This window comes from Schistocerca americana, chromosome 1, assembly GCF_021461395.2.
Source record: "Schistocerca americana isolate TAMUIC-IGC-003095 chromosome 1, iqSchAmer2.1, whole genome shotgun sequence".
Classification (NCBI taxonomy): Eukaryota; Metazoa; Arthropoda; class Insecta; order Orthoptera; family Acrididae; genus Schistocerca; species Schistocerca americana.
The window spans coordinates 490,033,048-490,043,457 of record NC_060119.1 but is presented as its reverse complement, the minus strand read 5'-3'; the positions used below and the strand labels follow the sequence as shown (position 1 = coordinate 490,043,457).

The following is a 10,410-nucleotide window of genomic DNA, read 5'->3' as shown; positions in this document are numbered from 1 at the left end:
TTGGATTTTGTTATCTTGACTTGGAGCCGGGGTTTCTTCTGAGGCACGGCAACCTCCTCAAGCTCTGCAAACACGTCAGTTAAATTCCGTTTTCCCTTGTGTCTGGGTTCCCGAGAAGACGGCGCTATGGCGGTCGGTGGCTGTGGGGTGGGGGGGGGGGGGGGGGGCGGCTCGCAGGTTATCCACTGGCTGCCTGCTCAGTGGCCGAAGGCACTCAGGAGAGCTCTCTGTACAACAGCCACCGGTACGCCACGGGTGAACGGGCTGAGCCTTTGCCCCCGTTCGGAGCATCGATGGGCTTTGCCGTCCACAACGAAACGTTCTGCTATGTATGCTCTTGTGGTGCTGTCTTGCAAAGCCAGAATAATTGCCACACGTGCACTCAAGAGACTACTCAGCGCTCCTTCCTTGGTAACCTTCCTAAAATTTTCAGAATATCGCGTCGTGGAGAACCTGCCATCGGATTCTTCGCCCAATCCTTGCCAACTAGAGAACCTATGGTTTTAATTGGCCGATTGCATGTTAAGTTATATGATGCGAGACACAGAACCAGTTTCTAGATATATGAAGATAGTAACTGTTCTCGAAAGAACAGATACCATTGATGACCGTGCAGCTTCTCTAGAATACACGATAATTAATTGAAACTCTCAGCTGCCGACAAGTGTTGTTGACATACCTCGAATGGGACAACTGAAAATGTGTGCCCCGACCGGGACTCGAACCCGGGATCTCCTGCTTACATGGCAGACGCTCTAAACACCTGAGCCACCGAGGACACAGACGAATAGCGCGACTGCAGGGACTTATCCCTTGCATGCTTCCCGTGAAACCCACATTCTCAACTGTCCACAATCTACATACGTAATGTACCTAATAGATATTTGCCCATCCACTCATTACTCGCGCACACTAAGGTGACGATTCCCGTAAGAGTTCGGACACCCTGTGCGTATTCGCACAGACGAAGGTCAATGGCTGGGTAGCCATTAACTATATATATGAAGATAATAACTGTTCTCGAAAGAACAGATACCATTGATGACCGTGTAGCTTCTCTAGAATAAATGATAATTAATTGAAACACTCAGCTGCCGACAGGTGTTGTTGATATACCTCGATGGGGTCAGCTGTCCCCATCGAGGTACATCACACATTTTCAGCTGTCCCCATCGAGGTATATCAACAACACCCGTCAGCAGCTGAGGGTTTCAATTAATTATCTGTTTCTAGGTGTTTCACTGGCGATTCACTTGGCACTTTTTTGCTGATTGATCTCGGAGGAGTTTTTGCAAGTGCTGTTCCGAGTTAAGGAGGAAGTCTCGCAGACCGGAGGGGGCAATTGGTTGCTGGGCGGTTCTGAAAAGGCTGCGAGTGATGAGAGGGCTATACTCTGGCCGCCTGCATAGTCATTCCAGAGTTATTCTTCAGCTTGTTCGCGACTTAGAGATCATTCAACCTCGTCAATATCGGTAAGATCATGTTTTCAGTTCACGCACTCAACGAGCCAAAACCAGCGGCAGACTCTGTTAGCAACTATCACTTCTCAGCAGTCGGTGCCACACTCCTTCGGCTACTATTACTGCGGCCACGCTAAGGCTGCAAACTGCGACGTTTGCTTCCAATTTCCGGTTAGGTGGCAGACTGAAGCAAGAGAAGTGTAACCTTGATTTCCAGCTCAGTTAGTGTATCTGAGGCAAACTTGAGTTAATTAAAGTCATGCGTCCGTTTTTCAAGAAGGCTAATTTTCTATTCTTGGGTATTTTCAGTCGTTAACAATTCAAGAATCAATTATTTGATGCTGTTGTAAGATATAGCTCACTCGACTATTTTCAAACTCTTTAATTGCAAATTCCATTGCAGTTGTGTACTCTGTTGATGTCATGCTAATTTGACTCTTTTTCTACCACGTTTGACAATATTATTTGTGTGTCCGTAAATTGTTTTGTTGCCACTATTTCTATCGACTTGTCCAGTGTCAAAGCTGGTGGTGACCCTTGGTAATTAATTATTCAATATACATCCTGTTAAATAAAGCCATATTTCAGTACCGGGTGTGTTACCTTCACGAAGTTTTCTGCTGTACCTAATGTTCTCTTCAATAAAACCTGATCCAAATCGAAGTTATTATACACTGAAGAGCCAAAGAAACTGATGCACCAGCCTAATATCGTGTAGGGTCCCCGTGAGCACGCAGAAGTGCCGCTGCACCAAGTGGCATGGACTCGATTAATGTCTGAATTAGTGCTGGAGGGAACTGACAACATGAATCCTGCACGGTTATCCGTAACCGTTTCACACATCAATTTTTTTCTGGAGGAAATAAAATTTTCCTTTAAGTGGTAATTCTCTTAGGTACTTTTTTAATGATTTTAGATGCAAGATTTAATCAAAAGTACGTACCAGTTTTCGAAACATACTTGGCTTCGTTTTATGAACTAAAGTAACTAATTAAGAAATGTTCTCTGTTGTAATAAATAGTAAAATGATCATTCAATATTTACGAAGCAAAAAAACAATATTAAATTATACAATGGGATATAGCGGACCAACTACATCCGCGTACTTTTGGTGGTCACGAGCTGCTGCACCCTGCTACACTGACTTGCTGATATTTTCATACAGATGCCCAACAGTTGGCAGCACTTGCGCACGATGAAAATGTTGAATACTCACAAATGTGTACCCCAGGTTTCCATTTTCGAAAAAAAAAAGAAATATAAATATGTTGTAGCTAAGACACAGTAAGAGTTAATCTACACGGTTGTAGCCAGAGGGTCTGAAAGGGATAAATCGGTAAGAGTACGAGAGCGTGGAGACTTTTTCTGAACAGCACGTTGCAAGGCATCCCAGATATGCCCAATAATGTTCATGTCTGTGGAGTTTGTTGGCCAGCAGAAGCGTTTAAACTCAGAAGCGTGTACCTCGAGCCACTCTGTAACAATTCTGGACGTGAGGACTGTCGCATTGTCCTCCTGGAATCGTCCAAGTCTGTCGGAAGGCACAGTGGACATGAATGGATGGAGGTGATCAGACAGGATGCTTACGTACGTGTTACCTTTCAGAGTAGTATCTAGACGTATCAGGAGTCCCGTATCACTCCAAATACAAACGCCTCACACCATTACAGAGCCTCCCCAGCTTGAACAGTCCCCGGGTCCATGGATTTATAAAGTTGTCCCCATACCCGTACACGTCCATCCGCTCGATATAAATTGAAACGAGACTCGTCCGACCAGGCAACATGTTTCCAGTCATCAACAGTCCAGTGTCGGTGTTGACGGGCCCAGGCGAGGCGTAAAGCTTTGTGTTGTGCAGACATCAAGAGTACACGAGTAGGCCTTCGGCTTCGAAAGCCCATATCTATGATGTTTCGTTGAATCGTTCGCACGCTGACGCTTGTTCATAGCATATCATTGAAATTTGCAGTAATTTTCGGAAGGGTTGCATTTCTGTCACGTTGAACGAATCTCTTCAGGCGTCGTTGGTCCCATTCTTGCAGCGATGTCGGAGATTTGATGTTTTACCGGATTCCTCATACTCACGATACACTCGTGAAATGGTCGTAGGGGAAAATCCCACTTCATCGCTAACTCTAAGATGCTTGCCATATGAGGCACTTTCTATATTACGAAGGTTTTACAATGAAATATGGATTTGTGGCACAGTACCTGAAAAATGGAAGACGCACATTTTAATTCCTATTCTTACCAAAAACAGAGATATTCTAAGCCCGTCGTCTTACAGACTGATAGCACTGTCTCCATTTTTATCAAAGACGCTTGAACGGATGGTTCAAAACAGAACAGAATGGTTTGTGGATAAGTTATAATGTTCTTTCCAAGAATCAGTTTGCATTTCGGAAGGGAATTGTTCCCTTGACAACATAGGGCTTTTGACAACTGACATTCAACGGATCTTCATGAATAAATGTTTCTTTTTCTCGCTGTTCTGTGAAATATCTCGAGCCTATGATAAAGTGAGAATCACAGTACTGGGAAGCAGCGTGTTTTAACCGATATTAATCTGCCGAATTAAATTTTTTCTCTCAGAAAAAAGAATCTATGTAAGGTACAACAGAAATCCCGTCGGTCGTCGGACAGTCGACAAAGGTCTGCCCCAGGGATCCGAACTGAGACCTCTCCTGTATTCACTGTATGCGGGATATCTTGAATAATGTTTCTCGTCAAGAGTATCTACCTCACCACTCGCTGATGATATTTGCCTGTGTTCGACCATTTATTTCTTTCCAGCACCAAAGAACGAATGGATCATGCTTTATCAAATCCTAGAGTTTGGCTAAAGGAGATTAGTTTCGAAGTAACAATGGAAAAATCATCAATAGTTATTTTTACGCAACGAAGAGTTCCACATTCAAAAGTATGAGGTGTGTGAAATAAATATCCAATCAGGAGTCAAATTAAGTTTGTTACTGTGATAACAGACCCATTCTTACGAAGAGATCTCTCCCAATCACATGATATTCTTCGAAGATTGAAACAAAGACGAATGCATTGAGGTGTGTGGCCGACACGCGATGGGAAGATCACCCGAAAATTCTGCTCAACTTCTATAGGACTCTTGTGAGATCAGTCTTTGAGTATGGATACATGTTTTATCGTGATGGGGCAAGTTGTGTGACTGGACGCGCGATTTCCTGTCAGTTAAATTCTCTGTTCGTAACAAATGCCGAAAGTCATCGAGTAAAACAGAAGTAATCTGACGTTTCCCAAGGAAGTGTTACTGGCCTTCTGCAGTTCCTTATCTACATAAAAAGATTTAGGAGACAATCTGAGCAGCTCTCTTAGACTGTTTGCAGATGATGCTGTCAATTACCGTCATGTAATCTCATCAGGTGATCAAAACGAATTGCAAAATGATTTAGATAAGATATCTGCATGGTGAAAAAGTGACAATTAACTCCAAATCATGGAAAGTGTGAAGTCATCCATATGAACACTAAAAATAATCCGGTGAATTTCTGTCACACGAAAACCCACACATATCTAACTATTGTCAACTGAACTAAATACTTGCGAATTACAGTTACAAATAACTTAAGTTGGAACAATCACGTAGGTAAGGTAGTGGGAAAGCAGACCAAAAACTGCGATTTATTGGCAGAACACTTATAAAATGTAACAGATTTACTAAAGAGACTGCTTACACTACCCTCGTCCGCGCTCTTCTGGCATATTGCTGTGCGGTGTGGAATCCGCATCAGACATGGTTGACCGAAGGCGTCGAAAAAGATCAAAGAACTTTTTTGTGTTATCGCGAAATAGGAGAAAGATTGCCACTGATATGATACACGAAATTGGGCGGCAGTCATTAAAACAGAAGCGTTTTTCGCCGCAGCAGGACCTTCTCATAAAATTTCGATCGCCAACTTTCTGCTCAGAGTGTGAAAATATTTTGTTGGTGCCTGTCTATATAGGGAGAAACTATCAACGAACAGGAGAAATCAGAGCTAACACGGAAAGATGTAAGTTTTCGTTTTTACTGTGCGCTGTTCGAAAGTGGAACGGTAGAGAACTAGTGTAAAGGTGATCCGATTAATCCTACGCCAGACACATACTTGCGAAATACACAATAATTATGCATATGTAGGTGTATAAATTCGATATCGAAGCCGGACAACTTAAATATCGCTGTATTCGAAAATGCACTTCCGACATACGAATGTTCTCCTTGCCAAACCAGGATACCACCAATGACTATCTCAAGGGAAAACTTGCGAGTAAACTAATTTTGAAGCGAATCTCCCTTTCTTATCAAGATACGCTGAGGTTAAATAACGAAACGGCGAGAAACGACTGGCAGATGGAGGGAGATCCGACCAAGATTTCAAAAGGAATACCGTACTTTAATGCCACCTGCACCCCAAACTAACATTGTCTTCTTATGTTCGCGATCGAAAGAGAAACAGACAGTTCGTAACAACGATTACGCGCACATGCTGAATTAATGGAAAATTCCCAAAACATCTGTTGCGGCTAGGACTGAAAGAATATCTATTATGTGATGCATGCAGTGAAGGACCACACGTGAATAATCTACTATTCTCTGTACCAGTTACAACATACATCAAAAATCCATTATCACCGCATTGATTAATACAAAGATTCCTCTTCCAACATCGGCAGCAGTATTGTACTAACACTAATTGCGATGCTCAACCACTTAAACATGTGTGGTCTAACTGTCTACTCGTAGACATACTGTGCATTTCCCATACGGATTTTTTAATTATTTTGGTTTAATCACATTATGGTTTGTTTCTAGTGGTGCCTTTTGTCAGTCAATTATTCATATCCAAATTCTTTGTAAACAGTAATTAACGAAGTGCATATTAAAATACCACTGTGTTGTTGTCTTCTGTCCAGAGACTGGTTTCATTCAGCTCTCCATGCTACTCTATCCTGTGCTAATTTCTTCACCTCCAAGTAACTACTGCAACCTACATCCTTCTGAATCTGTTTAGTGTATTCATCTCTTTGTTTCAAGCTACGATTTTTACCCTCCACGCTGCCCTCCAATACTAAATTAGTGATCCGTTGATACCTCAGAACATGCCCTACCAACCGATCCCTTCTTCTAGTTAAGTTGTGCCACAAATTCCTCTTCTCCCCAGTTCTGTTTAGTACCTCCTCATTAGTTACGTGACCTAACCATCTAATCTTCAGCATTCTTCTGTAGCTCCACAATTTGAAAGCTTCTATTCTCTTCTTGTCTAAACTATTTATCGTCTATATTTCACTTCCATACATGGCTACACTCCATACAAATACTTTCAGAAAAGACTTCCTGAGACTTAAATCTGTACTCTATCTTAACAAATTTCTCTTCTTCAGAAACGCTTCCCTTGCCATTGCCAGTCTACATTTTATATCCTCTTTACTTCGACCATCATCAGACATTTTTCTTCCAAAATAGCAAAACTCCTTTACTACTTTAAGTGTCGCATTTCCTAATCCAATTCCCTCACCATCACCCGATTTAATTTGACTACATTCCATTATCCTCGTTTTGCTTTTGTTGATGTTCAATATCCTCCTTTCCAGACACTGTCCATTCCGTTCAACTGCTGTTCCAGGTCCTTTGCTGTGTCTGACAGAATTACAATGTAATCGGAAAACTTCAAAGTTTTTATTTCTTCTCCACGAATTTTAATTCCTACACTATGTTTTTCTTTTGATCCCTTTACTGCTTGCTCAATATACAGATTGAATAACATCGGAGACAGGCTACAACTATGTGTCTCTCCCTTCTGAAACACTGCTTCTCTTTCGTGCCCCTCGACTCTTGTAACTGCCACCAGGTTTCTGTACAAATTGTAAAAAGCCTTTCGCTCCCTGTATTTTACCCCTGCCACCTTCAGAATTTGAGGGACAATATTCCAGTCAACATTGGCCAAGGTTTCTCTAAGTCTACAAATGCTAGAAACGTAGGTTTTCCTTTTCTTAATCTGCCGGCCGGTGTGGCCGAGCGGTTCTAGGCCCTTCAGTCTGGAACCGTGCGACCGCTGCGGTCGCAGGTTCGGATCCTCCCTCTGGCATGGATGTGTGTGATGTCCTTAGATTAGTTACGTTTAAGTAGTTCTAAGCTCTAGGGGACTGATGACCTCAGATGTTAAGTCCCATAGTGCTCAGAGCCATTAGAACCATTTCAACCTTTCCTTAATCTATCTTCTAAGATAATTCGTAGAGTCAGTATTGCCTCACATGTTCTAACATTTCTATGGAATCCCAACTGATCTTCGCCGAGGTCGGCTTCTGTACTTTTTTCCATTCGTCTGTAAGGAATTGGTGTTAGTATTTTGTAGCAGTGACTTATTAAACTGATGGTTAGGTCATTTTCACACCTGTCAACTCCTGCTTCCTTTGGGATTGGAATTGCCACTGAAGTCTGAGGGTATTTCACCTGTCTCATAGACCTTGCTCACCAGACGGTACAGTTTTGTCAGGGTGGCTCTCCCAAAGCGATCAGTAGTTCTAATGGAATGTTGTCTACTCCTGGGACCTTGTTTTGACTAAGGTCTTTCAGTGCTCTGTCAAATTCTTCACGCAGTATCATATCTCCCAGTTCATCTTCATCTACTTCCTCTTCCATTTCCATAATAATGCCCTCAAGTACATTGCCCTTGTATAGACCCTCTACATACTCCTTCCACCTTTCTGCTATCCCTTCTTTGCTTAGAATTGATTTACCTTCTGAGCTCTTGATATTAGTACAAGTGGTGTTCTTTTCTCCAAAGGTCATATCCTAGTGATATATGCCTCTACATCCTTACATTTGTCCTCTAGCCATCCCTGCTTAGCCATTTTGCACTTCCTGTCGATCTCATTTTTGAGACGTTTGTATTCCTTTTTGCCTGCTTCGTTTACGGCATTTTTATATTTTCTCCTTTCATCAATTAAATTCAGTATTTCTTCTGTTACCCAAGGATTTCTACTAGCTCTCGTCTTTTTACCTACTTGATTCTCTGTTGCTTTCACTACTTCATCCCTCAAAGCTACCCATTCTTCTTCTACTGTACTTCTTTCCGCCATTCCTGTCACTTGTTCCCTTATGCTCTCCCTGAAACTCTGTACAACCTCTGGTTCTTTCAGTTTATCCAGGTCCCATCTCCTTAAATTCCCACCTTTTTTCAGTTTCTCTAGTTTTAATCTACAGTTCATAACCAATAGATTGTGGTCAAAGTCCACATCTGCCCCTGGAAATGTCTTACAATTTAAAACCTGGTTCCTAAATCTCTGTCTTATCATTATATAATCTACCTGAAACCTTCCAGTGTCTCCAGGCCCCTTTCACGTATACAACCTTCTTTCATGATTGTTAAACCAAGTGTTAGCTATGATTAAGTTATGCCCTGTGCAAAATTCTAGCCGGTGGCTTCCTCTGTCAATCCTTACCCCTCATTCCATATTCACCTACTACGTTTCCTTCTCTTCATTTTCCTGCTATCGAATTTCAGTCCCCCATGACTATTAAATTTTTGTCTCCCTTCACTATCTGAATAATTTCTTTTATCTCATCGTTCATTTCTTCAATCTCTTCGTCATCTGCGGAGCTAGTTGGCATATTAACTTGTACTGTTGTGGTAGGCGTGGGCTTCGTGTCTATCTTGGCTACAATAATGCGTTCACTATGCTGTTTGTAGTAGCTTACCCAGGCTCCTATTTGTTTATGCATTATGAAACCTACTCCTACTTTACCCCTATTTGATTCCGGAATTCCTGTATTCACCTGACCAGAAGTCGTGTTCCTCCTGCCAACGAACTTCACTAATTCCCACTATATCTAACTGTAACCTACCCATTTCCCTTTTCAAATTTTCTAACTCACCTGCCCGATTAAGGGATCCGACATTCCACGCCCCAATCCGTAGAACGCCAGTTTCCTTTCTCCTGATAACGACGTCGTCCTGAGTAGTCCCCGCCCGGAGATCCGAATGGGGGACTATTTTACCTCCGGAATATTTTACTCAAGAGGACGCCATCATCATTTAATCATACAGTAAAGCTGCATGCCCTCGGGAGAAATTACGGCTGTAGTTTCCCCATGCTTTCAGCCGTTCGCAGTACCAGCACAGCAAGGCCGTTTTGGTTAGTGTTACAAGGCCAGATCAGTCAATCATCCAGACTGTTGCCCCTGCAACTACTGAAAAGGCTGCTGCCACTCTTCAGGAACCACACGTTTGTCTGGCCTGTCAACAGATACCCCTCCGTTGTGGTTGCACCTACAGTACGACCACGTTTCGCTGAGGCACGCAAGCCTCCCCACCAACGGCAAGGTCCATGGGTCATGGCGGGGAGAATACCATTAAGAAAGATATTTTGTAAATGTGATGGATGGCTGTATGGCGATGGTCAAATGATAGTAAAGGGAAAAGAAAACGTTGGAAGCGAGAACCAATGCAAAAACTATATCATCGGTAAAAACGGGAGTTGCGTGGATACATTTACCAGCCGCAACGAGTTATGCATTTTATTTAAAATACTGCTATAGTGTAATAGTCTCGCATTAAATATATTCACAGTTGCGAATATAGACAACCATCAGCTGTATAGTGAAATGACGGCAGTGAAAATCTGTCGGATCGGGACTCAAACCCGGATTTCCCGCTTATCGCGAGCGGGCGCCTTACCTTCTTTTTTTTTTTTTTTTTTTTTTTTTTTTTTGTCTACTCCTTTGGTTCATTATTGTTCGTTGCATTTGGTCTGATGGTCTGAGCGGACGTCACATGACGCCCTTTCAAGTTCATCGTTGATTCATTAATTCAGGTTTTTTTTTATTATTATTATTACAGAGAGCAGTCAACCCTCTGATCGAACACACTGAGCTACCGTGCCGGTTACCGTTAGGTCATCCTAACACGACTCACGCCCAGACCCAACGTGTCGTATG

At 42.4% G+C, this 10,410-nt stretch overlaps 1 non-coding gene across 1 annotated transcript; it reads right to left on the bottom strand.

The window, feature by feature from the left end:
* Positions 1–704: 704 nt before the first annotated feature.
* Trnat-ugu lies at positions 705–778 on the bottom strand. The gene has a single exon. It is a non-coding gene; the product is annotated as a tRNA-Thr (tRNA).
* Between the last annotated feature and the right edge of the window lie 9,632 nt (positions 779–10,410).